Genomic DNA, 23,698 nt, shown 5'->3' with positions numbered 1-23,698 from the left:
AAACACCTAAGTGTTAGAGGTATGGGCTGAGCCCTGATTGGAGGGCTTAGTCCAGGCAGCATGGAGGGGAAGGGAGCTGCTGGAGGCTTCACCTCAAGGGAAGGGAACACTATGTGCATCCCACACTGCCTGCCTGGCTATGTGTGTGACCCTGAGCCAGATTATGATTTGTGAATAGAATAAGAAAGAGCAAGTAACTGTGCAAAACACATGAACCGATGCATTATATTTTACATAAATACCCCATTTAAATTTGCTTTAATATGTTAAAATCTTAAAACTCCACCTAATAAGATGTGCACCAACCACCGTATTTTGGTTTTGGTTCTAATTAATCGTCGTGTTTTGGTTTGTATTAGGATCTGTATTTTTTTTTTAAATTTATAAAAACAGCTAATTTGGGCCTGTTTTTGTTCCTACGGTATTATTAATGTCAATAACATTAATTTCCAGTCATTTCCAGTGAATTTTGGCAACTCCCAGCTCACAATATTGTTCACAAATATTGGCCAAAGGCTGGCTTGCTAATCTAAGCAACAGAGCAGCGGCACAAACAAACAGCAGTTTAAAAAAAATATAGCACACCTATGAAATATTGCCACACAGCAGTGGCAGACAGGATGGCAAACTATATGACCCCATACAAACCAAGAACATTTTAGTTAATCAAGAACTAGATCAAAGGCCTGAGGGCAGTACAGAGAAATGAAGTTGAAGTGTGTATGTAGTGGAAGACAGATAAAGGAAGAAAGGATTGATTAGTAAATGTAATTGATTGACTAAACATTTTTTTTATTGTAGTAGAGCCAGCAGGTCAGCCTCCTAATGTATATTAGTGTAAGATAGGCTGACTTGGTGTTTGCAGCTCTGCAGTGCAACTATTATTTTTTTTTGGCTTCTTGTTTGTTAGGAATCCTTGGCTATTAACATTTTTTTATTTTCTGGTTAAAAATGTGTTGTAAATTAGTAATGTATAGTATTAGAGCAATAAAAACTGTTTTTCTATGCAAAAAGACCATCCCCAATGCCCCAAAAATACAGACCATAATGAAAATAAAAGTGGTGCAAGATGGAATTGTCCTTATGTTGTACAGTTTACCAAACCAAGCAGTTCAGTGACAGGGACTGCCACTTTTGTGGCTGAAGTGCTTGGTTTGATTGGGTTTGAGGTAGCTCAGTGGTTCCCAAACTGTGTACCGTGGCACCCTGGGGTTACTCGGGACACTTGCAGGGGTGCCTCAGGTTGGTGGTCCAGTACCAAATCAATTTATTTATGGTCAATGTATTGTGAATATATGGACAAAAAGAAGTGCAAACCTGTCCACCACCACAATAACTGAACCTAAGGATGACAGGTAAGCACAATTTACTTGACTTTACTACAATACAAGTTTTTTTCTGAATTTCTCAATTACAAACTTTTGGCTTAGGGATGCCATGAAAACTCTGCTGATATTCTAGGGTGCTGTGGTTCAAAAAAGTTTGGGAACCACTGAGGTAGCTAACAGTGTTGTTACTCCTCTTTACAGTTGGAAGAGGTTAATATCATCATCACCAAATAATATTAGCTCCTCCCTACTGGAATCCACCATTAAAGTCTCTGTACATTGATGTAATCGTCGGGAAAGGTCTTCCTCATGAATTTGTAGATCTTTTTTTTATGAATATCAGTTCAAAATCAGTTTTCCACATTTTTAGGAAGTAGTCTCCTACGTTGTTTGCTGACAAGATTCCCAGCTGTGCTAAACACTCTTGCCAAGTACACACTGGAGGCTGGGCAGTAAAGCAAGACTACTTTGTACAGGAGGTTCTAAACTGCCTTTTTTTCTCCCAATTAGTAAAAGGGACTGTCTGACATGCTAACTTGTACATTGTTGTTGAAATAATCCTTCACCATTCTATTGATGGTTAATGTATTAGATTGAGTCATGGTAGAGGTGTCATTAATTGTGTGCAATTCTTTTAGGCCTGACCAGATGTCATAATATTGTTTCACTTTGGTGCACTGCTCCATCATCAGTGGGAAAAGGTTTTTTTTTCCTGGCAGTAGCACTTGCAGGTGAAACTGAAGCAGGAGACGTTGTCATGTCACGTGTCACTTGAGCTAACAACTTGCTCACGATGAGTTCTTGCATCTCTTAAGATCTGTGCCATTTGGAAAGAAAGACATTACATACGCCTTTAACCAAAAATCAAGCATGGTTGCCAAAATGTAGTGTAGTATAGCTAGAGTAACATATTCTGGGCCTGGTTCAGAGGTGGATGCTATTGCAGTCGAGACTGCATCTTTATGCTAATGCAACAGCCAAGGACGGATTGGGAACATAAAGTGGCCCTGAAAAAATTCTGAGAGTGGCCTCACTCAAATTGAAACTGTAGAAGCCCCAACACAAATATAAGAGGTGCTAGCAAACAGCCAATTTGACAGCCATACAATACAGAGAGCATCTTTTGTGCTTGCCATAGAGCACAGACAGCATCCCAGTCAAGGGCGTAGCTATAGTAGGTGTGGTGAGTGTGGCTGCTATGGGGCCATCACTGCATCTCACTCTAACACTGCCATCTCCTGATCCCCAGCTTTTCTCACCAGAATGCTGATCCAAGCTACCGCCATCTCTAGCTGCTGCCTGTATGCATTATGATGTCACAATGCAGGTCACATATGTAATTTAGGTCACAGCCCTATATGAAGCATGCCCAGCTACAGGCAGCCATTTTGTGGTGACATTTTCTCCTACATTGATACTCTGAGTAGTTCCTGCTCAGGGACGTTTTAATAGAGGAGTTGGCCCGTGTGCATTCCCCTCCTCTCTCCCCGGTGGCCGGCAGCAGACTGATGCACTGACCTGCGACTGCAGCCTCAGTAGACTCTGTTCACCAGTCTGTGCCCAGAGACTACTACGCATGCGCAGGTCGCAGAGAAAATGGCACGGGTGACTTTTTCCCAGTGATTACCACACTGTGCATGCGCAAAATACTGGAAAAATGGCCATGACACCCATTTTCCGGCATTTTGTGCAGGGCTGAGACACCCGACGCGGGACCTTGGAGAGGTAAGTATTAGACATTATAGATACGCCCCTGTTCCTGCTTTATTTAGGTGACTTTGGATAACGATTACATGTATGAATTTTGAAATATATCTTCCAATAAGGTCTGAACAGCAACATCTTCAGAAAAAGAATCTGAAGAACATCTTCAGGTAAGGACTATATAACAAATTTTGACCTATCACCCTTACCCCTTCAGACACCTCCCTCCAATTTATCTGCAGTTTTTAATTTAGAAACAATGCATAGTGCTTTCCCCCTTTCCCTTGCTTCCTGCTTCATATAATAAAAAAAGTAAAACAATTTAAGACATTCATTTAAGATTCTGTATTAGTGATGGTAATGGTTGAGGTGACCTATAACTATGCTAGGAAAAAAATGTTCTTGTATTCCTTTTGCCATGTTAATTTGTATCAAAACTTGGCAACATCAGACGAATTGATACACTCGTTACATGCTATCGTTTAATTGGTCATTTTAATTTCCTTTACCTATACTTATTTTTAAGGCTCAATTATTAGTAAAAACTATTATTATGATGATGTATAGGTAATGTAACGTTCTGTTTTTTTTTGGTCTTATTCCTATTTTAATTGAATTGTGTATTATTTTTTGTTTTATTGTTTGGAACTATTAAATTGCATATTTTTTTATAATTGAGCTTTGGTGGTTTGACGGTGGGTTCTATTCTGCTCTGGACCCTGGGGGTTTTGTGTCGGTTTTGCAGCAGTTTCTAAATGACAGCCCCTGTTCTATTTTATTCTAAAATGTGTTTTGACTGCGGTTTGGTGGCGGTTTGACGGTGAGTTCTATTCTATTCTAAACCCTGGGGGTTTGGTGGTGGTTTTGCAGTGTTTTCTAAATGACAGCCCTGTTCTATTCTATTCTAAAGTGTGTTTTGACTGCGGTTTGGTGGCGGTTTTGGTATCTGCAGATTTACTAAGGCCAAAACACATTTTAGAATAGAAAAGAACAGAGCTGTCATTTAGAAACCAGTGCAAAACCACCACCAAACCCCCGGCTTTTAGAATAGAATAGAACTCACCGTCAAACCGCCACCAAACCGCTGGGGTTTAGAACCCGACGCTTAGTAAATTTTGCCCTAGGAGTCAATTAAATGTTGAGGAGGGGAGGTCTTGATGGCTGGGATCCACTCTGTTAATCCCCAGAGGTGAATCCTCTAGCTGGTTGGTACTTTCCTCTTTGTGAGGGAGTTTCCCAGGTGCTGGATTTGGGGGCGCTTGTTCTCCTATCAGAAAGGCCAGATTAACAATGGGGGTGAATAGAGCTACAGCTCCAGGCCTCCACATAAAATAGGTATTTCTATTTTTTCTCACAAAATTCTGCAATTTTTATATTTTGATGTTTTTAGGGAGACAGTGGGGCTGAGAGTGTAGGGGGTTACCATACCCACATGGCACTGGTCACAGATTCTCCGCTTCTCAATATAGGCCATTGAACAGTTACAACCTCAGGCCCATGTAGCCCTTACTGCATCCCTGCCTGTCAGCCATGGTTAGGAGAAGCAAGGTTGTTTCGGCAGCTTATTCTCAAAGGGGGCTGGGCAAGTGCCGGAACTTCAGCTGGGTTGCCCGGAGGGGGCAGAGACATTTACACAGTACACAGTAAGTGCAGACTGTGTTATGCGGCCTATTTGATTGGTTGCACACAGGGGAGTTACACCACTAGGCAGTGTAAAAATATTAATTACAGTAATTACAAAATAAAAACACAGCAGCACACTGGTGAAGCTATGGCCAATTCTTCCATGCCCTCAGCAGTGAGTGTACAGAGACCTAACCCCATTTTAGTTACCTCCCTCAGCAGTGAGTGCTCAGTGGGCTCCCCCAATGTAGGTGCCCCCCCAGCAGTGAGTGCCCAAGGTGCTAAGTGCAGTGTAGGTGCCCCCCCAGCAGTGAGTGCAGAGTAGGTACCACCTCAGCAGTTAGTGACAAAAAGCAGTGGGTGCTCAGTGGGCTCCCCCAGTGTGCTGGCCCCAGTGTAGGTACCCCTTTAGCAGTGAGTACCCCGGTGGTTGAACCCAGTGTAGGTACCCCCTCAGCAGTGAGTGCCCAGGAGGCTAACCCTCAGTGAGAGTTTCCAGCTGCAATAGCAACAAGAGTCACAACTTTTGCAGACACTACAGGAGTTGGATTACCAGGAGTAGACGGCACCCAGCTACAGAGGTGCCCCAAAGTTTAACCAAGTCCTGTTAGGGCAGAGAGGGGAACACATACACTGCCAGCCTATACCCTAGCATACTTTCACTCTGCCTGCCTATATACCCTGGCATACTTCTAGGGGCCTGTAATATAATGCAATGAAAGATGCTGTAGCCCCCACAGATGATCAGGTGGGTAAACACTCCAAACATCAGCTCCCAGGTGAATGCACACACCGGAATTCCACAGAGGCACTCACCCATAGGTCACACCATCGAACATTGCACCAGCCCTGTGGAGGCGCAGAATATCCTTCTCAGCAAGGCTGCCCGTGTCAGTGTAACTGTATCTTTAGACACAGCCGCTGACCACGACCTGCCAATGACACGATGGTGTCTGTCTAATCACCCTCCTGTTACCTCCCTGTAACGCCCACTGAAATTCAGGATTCTTGCGTCCAAATTAATTTTGCCTCTCCCAACAGTGACCATCAGGGTGCTTGTGAAGTGCGAGTCGGATGCATGCGCAGACTTAAAACATGAGCCGCTTGCGTGCAGCAGAGACATAATGTGTACATCTGAATCAGGCCCGCTATGTTTTCCAATAGATTATAAAATGTAGTTAATTTCTAAACACATCTCTGCTGGCCTTTAAGGATAAAGTTTCTTTTAGCCCTAGCATGCCTCGATTTATTCCTTTCACATTTTTCCTGTATTGGGGTTCAGGCATAGTAAATCTACATATATTTAAGCAAGACAACTTTATTTTTTTACTTTATTTTAAGTAAGCAGTAAAAGAATCAATAGTGCATATCCAGGGATGTAGCCGAGGTTAGGCAGGTGGCAGACCATGCATCTCCAGGGATGTACCTAAGGTCGAGACAGGCTGCACACAGTGCATCTCCTCCGGGGATATAGCCGAGGATGAGGCAGGCTGCAGACAGTGTATCTCCAGGGATATAGCCGAGGATGGGGCAGGCTGCAGACAGTGTATCTCCAGGGATATAGCCGAGGATGGGGCAGGCTGCAGACAGTGTATCTCCAGAGATGTAGCCAAGGTCAGGGCTGACGGTAGACAATGCATCTCCAGGGATGTAGTCAAAGTCGGGCAGAAGGCAGACCGTGCTTCTTCTGAGATTTAGCAGAGTTTGGGGCACGTGGCAGATAGTTCATCTCCAGGGATGTAACTGGTTGGGCAACAGGGACGTTGCAGAGGTAGAGGCAGGCAGCAGACACAGCAGGAATAAGATATTTTTAGGACCGCAGATGTTTCTGTTTACATTAGCGCAGGTATTTGTCTGCTTTCATTGGCACATTGTGATAAAGTTTCACCCCATATGGGGCACACAAATTGAATGTTATCAAAAAGCCCCTGATTCATGGCAGTAATTGCTGCTTTGAAAACTTCACTATGAGGCACAGGAATTTGCTGTTTTTTTAATCTAGATCCAGCCGGAAGGACTGTTCTTTGCACAGGAGCTTTGTTAAAATGTTCTCCGTTACAGGATCCGTAAGGCCTGGGTATGCTGGTTCTTGTGTGGCCAATATATTGGCTGATCAATTGATTGGCCAAAATATCGTGCCCCCGTCAGCTAGTGTGTACAGACGATATGTCTGTGTGCTGCACAGCCGATGAACAGATATGTTTGCATTGCAGACATATCTGTCCTTCGGCAAGTGTGTACGGGCGATCAGCCTAGATGGGGGGGGGGAGAGCCACGAGCGGGTACTAATTACCCGGGCCCAGCACCGCTCCCCATCCCTCTTAGGTTCACAGCAGCCCAGCACAAGCTGCTGTGTGCTGGGATGCACTGGGAGACTGTCTGAGGCTGCTAAAGCAGCAGCCGGAGAGTCTCCTATGCCAAAGGGGGTGAGCAATCACGCTTATCGTGCCCCCCATTGCCTGTGCACCGGGCTGAGGGACACACAGCGCCCCCCTCCCCAGCGCGCAAATGGGGTTTTCATATTTTTTCTGAAGGGGGCGTGGTCACAAGTGCAGCAATTAGGCTACACCCCCTACCCTCCCCCAGGCCGGCCCGACCCGCTGCAGCATGCAGATGCTGGTCATTCAGTGTGTATGAACGACCATCATCTGCAGATACTGTATATCTGCAGATCACTCAATCTGCAGATATATCGCTATAGTGTGTACCCACCATAAGGATCATTGCGTCTACCTCTGATGCTGACTCTCCAGGGAAAGGGTACAATCCTATGGTGCGTATATATAAAATAACACCAAATGCAAACCAGTCTACACCTGCACTGTATGGCTGGCAGTTTATCATTTCTGGAGCATTATATACAGGTATCCCACCAAAGTCTGTGGCATCAGTTTCTGCAACGCATTCAATTAGGGCCAGACCAAAGTCGGTGATTTTAACATGACCCTTTTTAGTCAGTAAAATGTTATCCAATTTAATGTCTCAATGAATGAACCTCCTTGAATGCATAAACTGCAATCCACAAACCAGTTCAGCAGCTATAAATTTTATTGTGTTGAGGTCCAGCTCTGAGGCCATTCATCATCAGGGGTCCGATAGGATCATCTGATATTCAGCACACTCCAAAAATGTACATTTCTTTGAGTTTGCACATGAGAACAAACGCTATCTTCTTCACTTGTTGTCAGAGCCCCACTTCTTCCTATGGGAAGGAGTTCCAGGGATGCGAAGAGGGATCCGAGCGCAAAGATGACTGTAGGTCACACATGCGCAGAATCTGGTGATGGGGACAGGTAAGCAACGCTGCTACAGAAGCAACAGTATTTATGATAGCGGGGACATCTGCTTTTCGGAGAACTCTCCCTGCACTGGAGCATTACTAACTTGCACCAGTGATAAGTATCCTCAGCGGCAAGGTGGATACTTCATCACAGGGGGCCATTAGCAAGACAGCCATACAATGCCTACTTCTAAGCAAGAGATTGAAGCCACTAGAAGACAGGCAAAAGACTGCACGATTACGACATTGACGATTTCTCAGTCTGTGATGAGCCTGCACTGAACGAGCAGTCGTTCAGTGCAGGCTCATCAGTCATCTGCAATCATGCTGAACCTGACGTTATCGTTAGATTGTCCAGCATGTTTGCCCGATGATAGATGTCTAAACAAATCGCTGGTCATTTTATACTTTTTTGCAAACGATTTGCAAACGATCGAACAACAACGATATTGCTATTGTTCAATCGCTCAATTTAATCTTCTAGTGGATGGGCACCTTTAATACTGGGTGTGGTATAAAAGATTGGCAATGAATAGGTCAACAGTCAATAGATCGACACCAGATGGTCGAATGAAATAGGTTGACAGGGACAAAAGGTCGAAAGGGTTAAAAGGTTGTCAGGTTCAAATGGTTGAAATGTTATTTTTTGTAATTTAACCCTTTCTCTCCCCCAGAGCCATAACTAGACATTTTGGTGCCCTGTGCCAGAAAGAGATTTGGTGTCCCCCAATCATAAACAGCGACAATGCGCAGCGCAGGAGCGCAGGCCAAAAAAAGGGTATAGTCTCATAAGGCAAGGGTGTGGCCACACTATAGTACCCCCAATTCACATTACACCACACAGTAGTGGCCCTTATTTACATTACACTATATAGCTGTAGTAATGTCTCTTATACACATTACGCTAAATTGTAGTAGTGCCCCTTACATATTACGCCACACAGTAGTAATTCCCCTTACACATTATGCCCACAGTGAAAATTCCCCCATTATGCATTATGCCCACAGTACAAATTCCCCCATTACACATTATGCCCACAGTACAAATTCCCCCCACCCCATTACACATTACACCACACAGTACAAATTCCCCCTCCCCATTACACATTATGCCACACAGTACAAAATCTCCCTTTCCCCCATTACACATTATGCCACACAGTACAACGTCCCCCCCCTTACACATTATGCCACACAGTACAACCCCCCTCTCCCCCTCTTACATATAAAGGGTTCTATTTACTACAATCCGCATATTGAATGCGGATTGTAGTGTGATATTACCGAGTGAATTCGCATTGCGAATTCAGGCAATATCACAGGGATTTACTATAAATCCCTTGCAGGGACAGAGCTTGCAATAAAGCTCTGTCCCTGCGGATCCCATCCGCACTCTAGTCGCGGTATTTTCGGAAAAAATACCGCGACTAAGAGCCCGCGCATGCACCGACCCACCGTCGCTGCTGCCCCCCCACCGGCGCTAAGCCCCGCCCCCGGCACTAAGCCCCGCCCCCACGATCGCGGACCCCCACGACCCCCCCTCCCCTCATTACAATTACCTGCATCCTCCTGGCTTCCGGTGATATTCTCCGGTCTTCCCGATCAGGTGATCTCCCATACTGCACTGGGCCCGATCACCTGATGACCGGGCAGCAGTGCACTGTGGGAGACCAGCTGACCGGAGAGGAGCCATCACCGGAGGCCCGATCACCGGTCCCTGGATTCAGGTAAGTAAAAAAAAAATGTTTCATTTTTTTTTTCTTTTTTTTACAGCAATACAGGGCTTCCCCCGGTATTTTTTTACAATTTATTTTTAGTAACTATGGTTGGATCACATTTCCCATTACAATTATGGGAAATGCGATCTGCTTTACTAAAAATAAGTGATACTAGGGGTTGGAGTAGAATTTTACTAATTCTACTCCAATTGCCCTATAGTAACTACAGGTGAAACTAAAATAATGTGAAAAGGGTGTGGAAACACCCTTTTTCACTTTATTTTAGTAAAAATAATGTTAATAAATAGAGCCCTATGCCACATAGTACAACTCCCCCCTTACACATTATACCACACAGTACAACTTCCCCCCATACAAATGATGCCACACAGTACAATCCCCCCTCTACCCATTACACATTATACCACACAGTACAACCCCCTCCCCCCATTACACATTATGCCACACAGTACAACCCCCTCCCCCCATTACACATTATGCCACACAGTACAACCCCCTCCCCCATTACACATTATGCCACACAGTACAACCCCCTTCTCCACCCATTACACTTTATGCCAAACAGTGCAACTCCCCCCCCCCTCTCCCATAGATATTATGCCAACTTTACAAAGCCCCCCACCCAGGTCTCTCAGCACTCATATACGTCACTGTAGGAGCTGGGGGAAGCAGCAGTCCACGCCTCCTTCTCTGTCTGCACTGACTGAGCTCAGCCCAGCGCTGAATGAATGGCTCTTCAGTGCTGGGCACTCTGGGACCGGACTGGGAGAGATGTCACGTCATTACGTCTCTCCCACTCCTTGAAGTCACTATAGCAGATGGGGAAGAGGTGGAGCTCAGGGGGTGGGCGGGCAGCGGTTATGTGCAATAATAGTGGTGCATCCGGCAGAGGAGCCGGGCACACAGTTACTATTATACAGTACGTTGCTGCGGGTGGCCGCTGTAGTGAAGGGGTGATTGCGGGTGGAGGTGGCTTGTTCCGGCCACATGTCACTGGCCGCACCACCTTAGTTACGGTCCTGCTCTCCCCCTAGTGCATAAACCTTACTCTAGCCCAGTGGTTCCCAAGTTTTCTTGTATCACGGCGCCCTAGTGTATCAGAATATTTTTGATGCACCCCTAGGCCAAAAGTTTCTTAATGATAAATTCAGAAAAATTATTTGATTTAGTAAATTCTGCTTAACTGTCATCCTTAGTGTCAGTTATGTGGTGGTGGACAGTGTTGTCCACATATTTTTTGATCGCCAGCCACCAGCACTGGTTTTGCCTATCACATTGACCAGAAATTATTTAATTTGGTCCTCGACCACCAACCTGTGGAACCCCTGCAAGTACCCCAAGGCAGGGGCAAAACTATGGGAGACAATGGAGGCGCCTGCCGCCAGCACTGAAGGGGCACCTCCTCCATTGCCCACAATATATTCAACCCACTTAGGGCTGTAAATGTGTACCCGGAGTGTACCGTCACGGCCGCCCAATACATGGCTCCTCTTCCCGTTTACACCTGAGAAGCTACCATAACTATATACCAGTGGAGGGCTCCGTGTCAGACCATCAGATGCCGCTTCCGTCTATCTATAGCCTGTCCCCGCTCATTGATGTCGCTGCTCCTCGGCAGCTTCTCATGCCAGTGTGACACGTCCGGCACCCTCTCACCCACAACTCCCCATCCCATTCCTTCCTGATGGCAACCACTGCTCTAGCCTAACCCTCCCCTAGTACATAACCCCGATCCCTCTAGCAGCCTATCCCTAACTTTAAAAGTGTTAAAAAAACATAAAAATAATGTGTTGACCATTTGTGTCGACCATTTGAACCTTTTGTACCTGTCGATCTATTGCATGTCAACCATCTGGTGTTGACCTATTGACTGTCGACCTATTCACCGTCGATCTTCTATCCGGATACCGTTAGAATTACACATAAATGTTTTTACGTTATTTCACTGTAGACTTTTATTTACAGTCTCCTTTGTGATGTGTTACAGTACAGACATATAATGCCATAATCTTGTGATCTTTGTTCTAGAAACTCTATAAATATTCTCCATCCCACATGAAGTAAAATAAGTTAGTGTCTTTATAATGCTAATATCTGTGTCATACTATTTGCATTTAATGTTGCATATTGCTTTTGTCTTTTGTGTACCATGGAGCCAGCGAGCACTGTACCTTACAGTCTATTTGTTTATGTAAATGTGCTCTCACTAACAGATTTTACTTGCATCCGATAAGAGTCCTGTAATGTTTGTTTTCAATACTTCTTTCTTGCTTTATTCTTCACAAAGTGTTATCACTGCCACAAAACACCTGGTGGGTTCTTATATCCAGCTATGAGCCCCCGGCATTCTCTAATAAATATTTATAACTTTATATGTATTGCTTACATCAGTTTTCCCCTTTTCTGTAACATGAACACAGGCTATATGCAGCACATACAGCTGTACAGTCTACACAGCTTCCGTCACAGATGGCAGTAATGCACATGGGAGAAATACTCTTCTATTATATACTGCAAACAATATTGTAAACCTTCATAAAGCAATTTGTCTTCTGTAATGTCATATGCAGGGATGAGAGGGATGCCCTGGGAGGGTCGGGGTGCTCCTGGTTAAATACAGACTGGTGTTCCTCATATTGTGACCACATACAAAAAAACAACAACTTTCATTTTGCAGTAAATGAGATTGAAGTGGTGGACAGGGTGCGGTTATGCAGTGAACACCGGTTAGTGGGGGCTTCAGGTCTTTTTTCTCCCCACAAAAGGAACTGATAGTTGCACATCCTTGGAGTTGACGCTGTTATAGCTTCCGCCTTTCCTTTCAGTGGGATGCCTTGTGAAGGGTCCAGGAACAATTATTAATTTCAGATATTAATTAAGCTGTTTTGAGAATGAATGAAAGTCGCTCCTAATGTGGCTGCAGGTTGGACTTAGAAGTGATATTTTTACTCCAATCTTTGAACTGTGACGATGTCACTCTTTCCACCCTGAGGATTTTCTTCCTGTAAAAGTAGAAGCAGAATCATTTTCTTAGGGAATTTCCCAAAGTGGAGCGTGAGAGGCTGAGCAGGGCAGCCGCAGGGAATCTTGGACACTGGTGCAGCGGCTTCCTGGGGGCTATTCCCAGGGCAAAACTTAATTTGACTTCCTGTGAAAGCTTGAAGGATGCAGGAGGGATACTCCTACCAAGGATCGGATTCTCTCTTCTAGAACTACTCACTAAGGGTCACATTTATAATAACAACAGTAGCACAGAACAACTTGCCTATTCTCACAGCTTCCTTTCTCCTTGAAAATATAATCGTAAGTACCTATATATAATCGTAAGGGTACCTATTGATGGCGGCATATTTAGTTCAGTTCAACAGTGATATTAGTGAATATGTCAATAGCACTTAACAAGACTCCGTCCTCCACACTGTTGCTGGCAGCCGCCTGCGCATGTTCATCTATAGTTGGCTTAAGAGGTGCCCATGGGCATATCTAGGGGTCTGAGCACCCCTGGCAAGCTAAGGGACAGCGCCCCCCCCCTCTCTTGCATTTTCCCCTACCACACAGTAGGGTGGGGGCGGCTTAAGAATGAACCCTGACTCCTCCCATCTCTACTTATGACTCCTCCTACTTCCAATCCCGACCCCTCCCATTGGATTGTTATCTATATAGTTTATATTTTATGATTTTTTTTTTTGTCCCCCTGCAACTCTTCACTTATATGTATAGTTCATTATTATTTGTTTTTGCCCTCACCCCTTCTCTTATTTCCCCTATTACCCTTCACTTACTGTATATGTATGTGTGTGTGTTTTGTTTAATACTGCTTTATCCCCTACTCCCTTTTACTTAAATTATACATATACTCAAAAAAATTTTGGCCCCTCTTCACATGTATACTTTTCTTGTGTGTGTCCTCCCCTCCCCTTCACCACATTATATATATATTGGTTGTATTCTGACACGGCAGCAAGGGGAAAACGCAGGATTCTCAGGGGGGGAGGGTTTCCATTATATATATATATATATATATATATATATACATATACATATGCAGCATACATACACACATAACATACAACCATGACATACTTACAAATACATACACACATAACATACACACATGACATACTTACAAACACGCACACAACATACACACATGACATACTTACAAACACACACACAGCATACATACACACATGACATACAAACATGACATACTTACAAACACGCACACAACATACACACATGACATACTTACAAACACACACGGCATACATACACACGACATACTTACAAACACACACTGACAAGAAACTGACCTTCTAACACACACTCCCACCCACCCCACCCATTACCCAGCCAACACTAACAAGAGACTGACGTGTTAACCTCTCAGTGCCGTGTTGCCTTCCCATACTGCACTGAACAGCTCCTCAATCCCTTGCACTGGGAGTGGAGTCACTGGAGAGACTGGAAAGACAGTCACCACGCGGGAGCCGGGGGAGGCAGAGCGCACAGGCTCACAGCAGGGTTGTGGATAGATCCCCTTCCGTAGATGTACCTACTGAAGGGGGATCTATACACAACTCTCACAGCAGTCAGGACAGCCGGGTGCGCCGCTGATATACGTTGCAGCGGGCACCCAGCAAACAGAAATTGCAGCAGCGTCCGGTCTGTGCGGCCACCATACCTACCCTTTGCAGCGGGTGCCCAGCACACCATAGCTGGCCACAACGGAGCGCATGTATTGCTATGGTGGCACTGTCGGGTGGCCCTCCCCCCCACACTCAAGTGTTCCAGGGAGGAGCCTGGTCCATATGGGTAAAGAGAAGTATAAAACAAAAATATAGAAATAATAAAAATGTCAAATAAAAAGTAAAAATAAAGTTAAGGGGCAGCATTAAAGTGGGGCATGGAGGACTAAATATATTCCACCTTCCTCCCCCTGTCTCTCCATCCTCCTGCCCCAACTTTCCAGCCTCCTTCCGTATCACTCCTGTAGCAGTACCCCTTATGCAGGGCCCTCTGTAGTAGTACCCATATGCATTGACCCCTGTAGCTGTATCCATATGCAGTGCCCCTTGTATAGGTACCCATGTGCAGTGCCCCCAGTAGCTGTGCCCTTTAAAGTAGTACCCCTGTAGTTCTGCCCCTTAAAGTAGTGCCCCTGTAGTTCTGCCCCTTAAAGTAGTGTCCCTTAAAGTAGTGCCCCTGTAGTTCTGCCCCTTAAAGTAGTACCCCTGTAGTTCTGCCCCTTAAAGTAGTGCCCCTGTAGTTCTGCCCCTTAAAGTAGTACCCAAGTAGTTCTGCCCCTTAAAGTAGTGCCCCTGTAGTTCTGCCCCTTAAAGTAGTGCCCCTGTAGTTCTGCCCCTTAAAGTAGTGCCCCTGTAGTTCTTCCCCTTAAAGTAGTACCCCTGTAGTTCTGCCCCTTAAAGTAGTGTCCCTTAAAGTAGTGCCACTGTAGTTCTGCCCCTTAAAGTAGTGCCCCTTAAAGTAGTGCCCCTGTTGTTCTGCCCCTTAAAGTAGTGCCCCCGCCCCAGTACTTACCATCTTGGCCTTCGTCCGAGCTGTCGTTCCTGCTGCAGCGCTGATTGGATCTAACTAGATCAAGCAGGCGTGGCCGCGCAGGTTCCTCAGCACACAGGTGACGTCATGATGTCACCCGCGCACTGCATCACTGGGAATACTGGCCTCTGAAGCGATCGGTCTGGCTTGCTCGATGTGTACTTTCAGAGTGTCTCCTCACATCGAGCAAGTCAGACTATCCGCAGAACACTTTCCATCTCTAACCCCTGATGCCCAGCTCCACATATATGCAATTAAGAAGTATAAACATCTAGTGGTATTACCACAACTACTAGTATAGCTGTTGGGCGCTCGCTATAGCTGTGACCACCCACAGCTATAGCGAGCGGCCAAAAAGATGGTCGCGATGGTCAAGACCATCACGACCATCGGGCTTGCGACGAGATCCTTGTGGTAGGGTCTCGTTGCCGCAAGCCCTGGAGTGCTTCGGCTCTATCAGAGCCGAAGGCACTCCCACTGACATCACTTGTGATGTCAGTGGGGCCGGCCCCAGATGGTAGGCATTCCCATAGGAATGCCTCCGTCTGGGCAGCCACGCCCCCGGCACGCCCACCAAAGGGGGCGTGCTGTCACTCACCATCGACAGCATGCCCCCTTTGGTACGAGAGCCATAGCGACGGCTTGGCCGTCGCTATCCGGGGCCCGCCGCCATGCGCACGACAGAGCCGGGGCCATCGTGCGCATACGCACTGGGCCAACATCAACCCGCTTGCGAGCGCTCAGTGCTCGCGAGCGGGTCTGAATCAGGCTCTAAGTGCAATGCATACAAATATACTTACAAGTCGGCACCGAATCAACTTATGCAACAAAAGCCCTGTTACCATTTAGGCATTTCAGGGCTTAAATGCGCCTAGGAGCAGTCAAATCCCCACCACGAGAGATAGACATAGAAAAAGTACCTGTCTGACCATGTGTGTTCTGCACTGTGAGAGGAAGAAAGAGACTCTGGACCTCATTCAGAGTCGGTCGAAGAGGCCGCACGGTCGTACAGGAAAAGGGGCCGGATATGCAAATGATTCCCTCGCAAGTTGCGTCCCTAAGTTCGGATCGGTAGCTGGCCGACCAAGGGGAGGAAGCGGCCGGAATTAAAAAAAATATGCCCCCTTCTCGTACGCATTGCACGTCATCTCCGGGCATATAAGGATTAATCGAGACCAACGGGAACCATCGGGACTGGTCGTAGAGCTTCAGGTTGACCATACCCTCTCTTAAGCTCTACGATCATGTCAGTGTAAAAACCTCCCATGTCACATGTGCCATGACGCTACTTTGTTAATTATGCACACCCATAAACCGTATGCACTCCCATAAAACACCGTTCACATAATTAGGCACTCCTGCATTCGGATCTCCACTCCCCCGTTTTCAAGCACCTTCCCCTGTTACCACCCACAAACGCCTCAATCTGTCACTCAAACTACCGACCTGGCTGTGTTCAAGGAGAGAGAAATTTCTGATCGTAGCGGCTAGTTTGTGCACGCGCATTGCGAACTTTACGCATGCGCAGTATAGCGAACATCGGTGGCGTATGACCGTGCAGCCGCTTCGACCGACTCTGAATGAGGTCCTCTCTGCGCTGTGCTCTGTCCTGTCTGCTGAGAAACGCTCCTAGGCGCATTTAAGCCCTGCAATGCCTAAATGGTAACAGGGCTCACCTAACACCTGGCAGAGCCTTAACAAACCCTATCATTGCTGTTGTTTCTGTAGACACTGGTCCCCACTCTCTCATCACAAGGCTTGCACACTTTCCATGTGAAAGTAGAAGTGGAGAGACATCTAATCTGTGTTTTACTTTACTTTCTTCATATCTATTATCTAATGTTCAACGAATTACATGACAATGATGTATGCAATACTCTCTTATTATTGAACTTGCATTTAAAATAAACCTGTTTTTCAACTTACCTATGTGATACTGCTCAAGGGTATTTAACATATTATAGGGGACATTTTACCTCATTGAATTAATACCAAAGATTTTGGTTTATAATTCAAGGATATCTGCAAAGCATTAGAGCAAATATTTAGCTTTTCCTCATTGAATGATATATACTTATGATTACTGTTACCCATCTAGCTTTTTCTCTTTCTATTCCTCTGCCGTGTGTGAAGAGGATTACTTACTGTTGACGATTTCTTTACAAATTTGACTAATATCTTCCTGTGTTTGCTGAGGTATATTTATACTTCTTCTTTTTCCCTAATTCAAGGGTTAAAAATAATTGCTCTATAAATACTCTCGCCCATGTTTTCTACTATAGAAAGGACATTCGCCTTCTCAAGCAGAACTATATTTCTATATGAATTTATAATTGTGTTGAATTTATTATTGTAATCACTATCACTTTGTTCTTCTCTGTGCTTTATACACTTTTATTTTAAATGAGTATTATTAAAAATTGATATTTGAACTAATTTATCATATTCAATTAAATTCATTTTTAAGAGTGCCCCACACAATAGTCTACTTTGGCCTGCCTGTGCAGGATTTTTTCTACTTTGGAATTTTTTCTGACTACTGGGCGCACCACCAACAATATTAAATTTGTCTGGGAATATTTATTCCCAATTAAAGATATTACGGTTGGTTTATTCTACATTTATAACTACATACTTGCTCAAGATATTGTTCTGCTGTGCAGAATCTCCTCCCATAACCCCTCTTCCCCATTTTTTTGAGGATTCCCGTGCCATAGACCTTGGTCCTAGGAGAAAGGTATACTCAGAGAGTCCAAATATCCCCTCAGCAGACATTTCCATGATCAATTGCAGCTGAGCGTCTCCAATTAATTAGGAGAGAGGGGGATGGCAGCTCTGTCTTTACAAGTAACTGTGAAGTAAAATTTAACCCCTACACATTCTGGTAGTTGAGGGTCAAATGGAGCAATAGCAGTGATAGTTATAATGGACAGTCATACATAAAACTAGGGGTGAGCGGGTTCGGTTTTACTCGGTTTTACCCGGATCTTTTTATTGGCTATCACCGAACATGTGTTTTGGATAGCGAATAAAATCGAGCCAAATTTGTGGTAAAGTGGCGATAAGAACCGAGTAAAACCGAGTAAAACCGAACCCGCTCACCCAACCTGCCTGAACTCCTGTTTCCCTTTAACATATATACGTATAAAGATAACAATGCAATGGGACCACCTTCACAAATATCTTAATGAATGTGAAGTACTCAGAAAGAAACACCCACCGCAAGAGAATGGAGAGAAAACAGTGATAGTTCTAATTGACAGACATAAATTAAATACAGTGTTAATACAGCAGCTAGCAAACAGTCACATACAATGCATTTGTAATAAAATTACAATCAGCTCTAAATCAACTACAGCAACGCAGGGGAATGGTAGGACCGTGAACCTTAACCAAGGGAGACTGACCCAGACCCTCCTGAGACCATCAGCTACAGGGCGAACTGAGCGTGGACCGTGAGCGTCTCATACATGTGGAGGGTAGGCGGAGCAACCCAGATACGCAAAACGCTTCATAGGGACTGCGTCTGGGTCAGGAGAAGGGCTGCCGGGGGAGCGCCTACCTCCCCTAAGCTGCATTAACCAATTTGGTACGCTGGCCTCATTGCAGCAGATATGTGTCTGCTGCCGATCCCTGGCATCAGATGATAGGGCCCCGGCTGGTGTAGTAAGAATGCGGACAATCCTGGGTCCTTACAGCAGCGGCTTCTGGTGCCTCTCTGTCTACAGAAGCCAGGACTGCCGTGCGCGATTCCCCATAAGCGAGGAATCGCCTTACCTGATATATCTCCGAGCATCCGATGCAGTTCAGGTTGCAACATCACTGCTAGCTAAGCTCAGCCACAACCTGCCGAAATCACCAGCACAATTACTGATGTTATGGCCAGGCGGAGGTAGATAGTGTTGCAGTACATGCGTCTTAATACAAACGCTTGGTACTGCCAACTCAAAAAGCTTAAAATAAAATAAAACATAAAATAAAAGCTTAGGACTGCTCTATGCAGTCCTCCTGTTACAAAGGTGCATCTGGATCCTGCCTCACCAAACAACAAACCAAAGTCCTATGGCAAGGGGCGGGGTATATATGGAGGAGGACCTAGGGCATGCTGGGAGCCAAAGCTTTAACTGTTTGGTGCCTGGTCTTCCAACCATAATATTCCCATGGTATCCCTGTGGCTCCCTATGAACCCCGAAGAAGAAATGTGGGAGGGGGGATTGTGGCTGCCTGGTACAATATAGTAATTTTTTATTTATTGAGACAAGGCGCACTTGACGTCATGACATCACACGCGCCGCACCAGTGACAGAGGAACCGGCTGCAGTGTGAAGTGGAGCAGCCAGAAGTAACAGGAGAAGGGGACTGTAAGGGTCTGGATGCAGGGGCTGGCTAGAGAGACAGAAGGGATGCAGTCTGAATAGAGAGAAGGGGTGCTGGCTGGGGTGACACTGTGGGGTTGGAGTTGCAGAAACACTAAGAGGGGGCCCTGCCTATTTTGTCAGTCGCGGGCTCCACAATTTCTGATGGCTGCCCTGAAAAGCATATATAATAAGGGCTAATCAGACAGTCAGGTAGTTAAACCAAAGTCAGCACAATGATAGTCATGTCTACACTTATACCCCTTTTCCACTGGATTGCCGGGTCGCACCCGGGATTATGTGCACGAGCCCATCCCGAGAGTGACCCGGCTGAGACCCCTGTCAGACAGGTGGCCCGACCCTGCACTAATGCTGGGTGGATGACGCCATTAGTGTCACATGATGAGCCGGAACTTGGAGATGATCTCATCTCCAAGTGCCGGCTCTTCCTATGCAGAGAACGGGACCTGGGTTACCCGTTCACACTGCATTACCAGCCAGGTTGAACACGCATTCAACTCTTCTCGTGACCAGGGTTGAAATGCCAGGTCACTCGACCCTTTCACACAGCACAATAAACCTGGGTTATTGGAGCTAGTGGAAAAGGGGTATATGTGTCAGAATGATATCACTCAGCCTCAGCAGCCCAAATACATCCAGCGTCTGGCTGATTTCCATTTGGCAGGAGCTGAACAGCAGAAAGCTGAGCGTGGTTCTTAGTGCATCAGGGACCTCTCACCATGCCGTATGTAGTAAAATTGGCTCAGGTGATTCAGTTACTATGGCCAATCTGCATAACCATAGGGTTTGCAGTAAGATCAGTGTTTATATATTTTTTTGTTAATTGAACTGCAAACATCACTGTGCTTGAAGTTTGCTATTTAAGGTTCGCAGTTTGAGTACATCATAAAATACTTAAAATGTAAGTTGCAGTGCTTGAGCTGCTCATTTGTGCCCAAAACAGTTTTACAGGTGTCCAAACTGACTCAAATATGGTCAGTCCGTTTGACTTTATCAATTTTTTTTTATGTTTCTAAAATGTTATCATTTCTGTATAACTTTTCATATTTCAAACCGTGGTTGGTTCAAACATTTCTAGTACAGTGTGAAAGGATGACAGATTTTAGTATGTAGAGCAAGTGACTTAGCATATGAAATATTTCTAACAATAGATAAATGAAAGCAGATGTTGTCACATCTGTGCTTAATTGCCTAATTAGTGCATGTAATCAGAAATGTTCAGTGTTGTCATTAGGTGCACCAAACAAACTTAGGAGCAGCTTGATTGTGAGAAATCAGTGGCTTAAGGTGGCCATATATCTGCAACGGATCGTCGTGATGCAGGGATGCGATCGGAAATTTCCGATCGCCCACCATCGATGTTCTGCGATCCGTCGCCGGATCGCAGACATTTGCAATGTTAAATGTCGGCGATTTGACGATCGCGATTATTTTTTGATCGCGATCGTCAAATCGGCAAAATCCAATATGTTGGATTTCTGCGATCCCGCGATGCTGGGTTGCAGCATCACAGGATCGCAGCAATCAATCGCAGATGGATGGGGCCCATAAGACAATGCATGCTCAGTTTTAGGGATGGTAGGTAAAAGTGACAATCTTATAATAACAACAGACTTTATAATGATTAACGGGAAATAATCTGTTAAGAAATATAGATTATTAAGAACACTGGGAGCGCCCCAGGATAGCTGTGTCTGCTTGGCAGTCATCATACCATATCTAAAAGTTAAATTAGAGATGTGCGCTGACCCCTGTGTTTTGGTTTTGGAAGTGTAGCTCCTTGTGTTTTGGATCTTGATTTGGTTTTGCCAAAACCGCCCTTGCGTGTTTTTTGGTTTTGGTTTTGGACCTGTATTTTTTTTTTTTAATTTATAAAATCTTCTAAAATCACACCATTTGTTTTTTTTTTGTTCCTACAGTATTATTAACCTCAATAACATTAATTTCCACTCGTTTCCAGTCAATTTTGACCACCTCACAATATTGTTTTCATCCAGTTTAGGCCCAAAATTTGCACCAAGCTAGCTCGCTGACTAAGCTAAGCAGCAGCAGTGGGCAGCACATACACATGGCAGTTCAACTTCCAACATGGCACATCAGGAAACAAATGTTTTTATTATTCAAGAGGCCTGAGGGAGTTGGAGTATGTATGTAGTTGAAGGCAGGGACAGGAAGGGTTGATTGGTAGTAAATTTTATTTCATTTTTTGATTCTGAAGGAAATTTATGAGGGAGAAGGGGAGGAGAGGAAGGGTGGCATTTAGAAAAAAAAACATTTTACCCATTCTCATCAGTCCTTGCCCTAGAAGAATCCTAGAGCGCCATTCCTGCTGCTACTGGGAGTGGATATTCATCCCAGAAGGGGACCAGGAACAATACTAGTAGTGCATTCCAAAACAATTGAGTGTTAAATAATCCTTTGCAAAGATTCCACTTGAAAAGCATTTCCCAACCTGTACAGGGACATTAAAAAAAACATAATTAGTTGCCTCCAAAATGCCGTTGTACCCACTGTACTTGCTGCTGGGAGTGGATTTTCATCCGAGAAGGGATGAAGACATTGTGTCTTTCTTCCCAAGAGACACAGATCTCAAGAAATGTAAAGAGCTGTTGGTAAGCAAATTGTCAGCTCAAGTGGTAAGTCATGCAGCGATGGGTTCTCCTTCAATTTTTCCAGCACGTGCATCTGCTGAGAAAAAACTAAACTTTCAAAGCACCCACTAGTGATGCAGATGAGTCAACACAGCCAAGTTTTAACTTTTGACATCTGGTTGGGTCAGAATTGCCTACCTCTACTGTGACTCCAGCGGCGGATTGGGCCGCCGGGAGGCCGGGCCAGTTCCCGCTGGGCCGGTCCCCTTGCTGGCCGGTGGCCGACGGCCGCCCAGCCCACTCTTCAATGACTGACCCCGTCCCGCTGCCCGCATCCTTCGATCGGGCAGCTGCACAGCACAGGAGCTTAGTGGCGGCGGCCCCCCAGCCCACCCCAATAGTCTAACCCCCCTCCCCCGGGCCTCAGCTCCCCAGTCCCGCTGCCGCGATCGGAGCTTAACTTCGATCGGGCAGCTCAGTGCACAACTTAAAAAAAAGGGCGACGGGGGAGCTGCTGGCTGCGCATGCCCAGCCGCTGCAGCTCCTCAAAATAAGCTTTTGCGGAGCACGGGGCCATCAGTCAACACTGATGGGCCCGCCTCCAGCCCCTACGCGGCTCGCCTCCAGCCTCCTACACAGGCAGCGCAGCACAGCAGACGCAAACCGGAAGTTCCCGGATCCACGATGTGCGGTGTCCCTTCCTTACCTTACCCTCCGTTGCCTGCCATCAGCCCCTCTTATTTTTTGTGCCATCCCGTCCTGTCCCCTGGGGCTGCAGGAGATGATGAAGTGGACCACGCAGGGGGTGGGGTGCAGCTGTGCCTGGGACGGAGAAGAGCGGGCACGGATGGCAGGGGCTTTCCCAACACACCGTGGCTGTCAGCGCTGAGAAAACGATGTCAGTGAGCTGAGATGACCCTGGAGAGGAGGTATTTCATGTTCAGTTTCTTTCACTCCTGCCTAGCACGCTTATTCCCACCACTACTCCTATCCTGCCTCTGCTTCCCACCACTACTCCTATCCTACCCGTTTCCCACCACTACTCCTATCCTGCCCCTGCTTCCCACCACTACTCCTATCCTGCCCCTGCTTTCCACTATAACTCATATCCTGCCCCCCCTGTTCTGAACTACTACTCCGCCTGCCCCACACCATTATTACTCCAAGCCTGCACCAGCTCTGCCATTACTACTACTCCCATCCTACCCTCAGATCCACACTACTACTATTTTCATCCTGCTCCTTGCGTCCCACTACTATTACTACTCCCATCCTGCTTCCCACTACTGCTACTCCCATCCCGACCCCAGCGGTGGTGGAGTTTATGAAGTTTGTGCTCCAGGTGCTATTTCTGGTGGGGACGCACCCTATTTTTTTTTCCCTGCGGTGGCCAATGTGTTTTTTCTTCTTGTGGAGTCCAATGAGTTTGTATTTTTACCTGTGGAGGCCAATGTATTTGTTTAGGGCCGGTGTGTTTTATTTTCTTCTTGTTGAAGCT

This window comes from Taudactylus pleione, unplaced genomic scaffold (genome assembly GCF_031769625.1).
Source record: "Taudactylus pleione unplaced genomic scaffold, aTauple2 ptg000333l, whole genome shotgun sequence".
NCBI lineage: Eukaryota > Metazoa > Chordata > Amphibia > Anura > Myobatrachidae > Taudactylus > Taudactylus pleione.
This window is presented reverse-complemented; position numbering follows the sequence as displayed.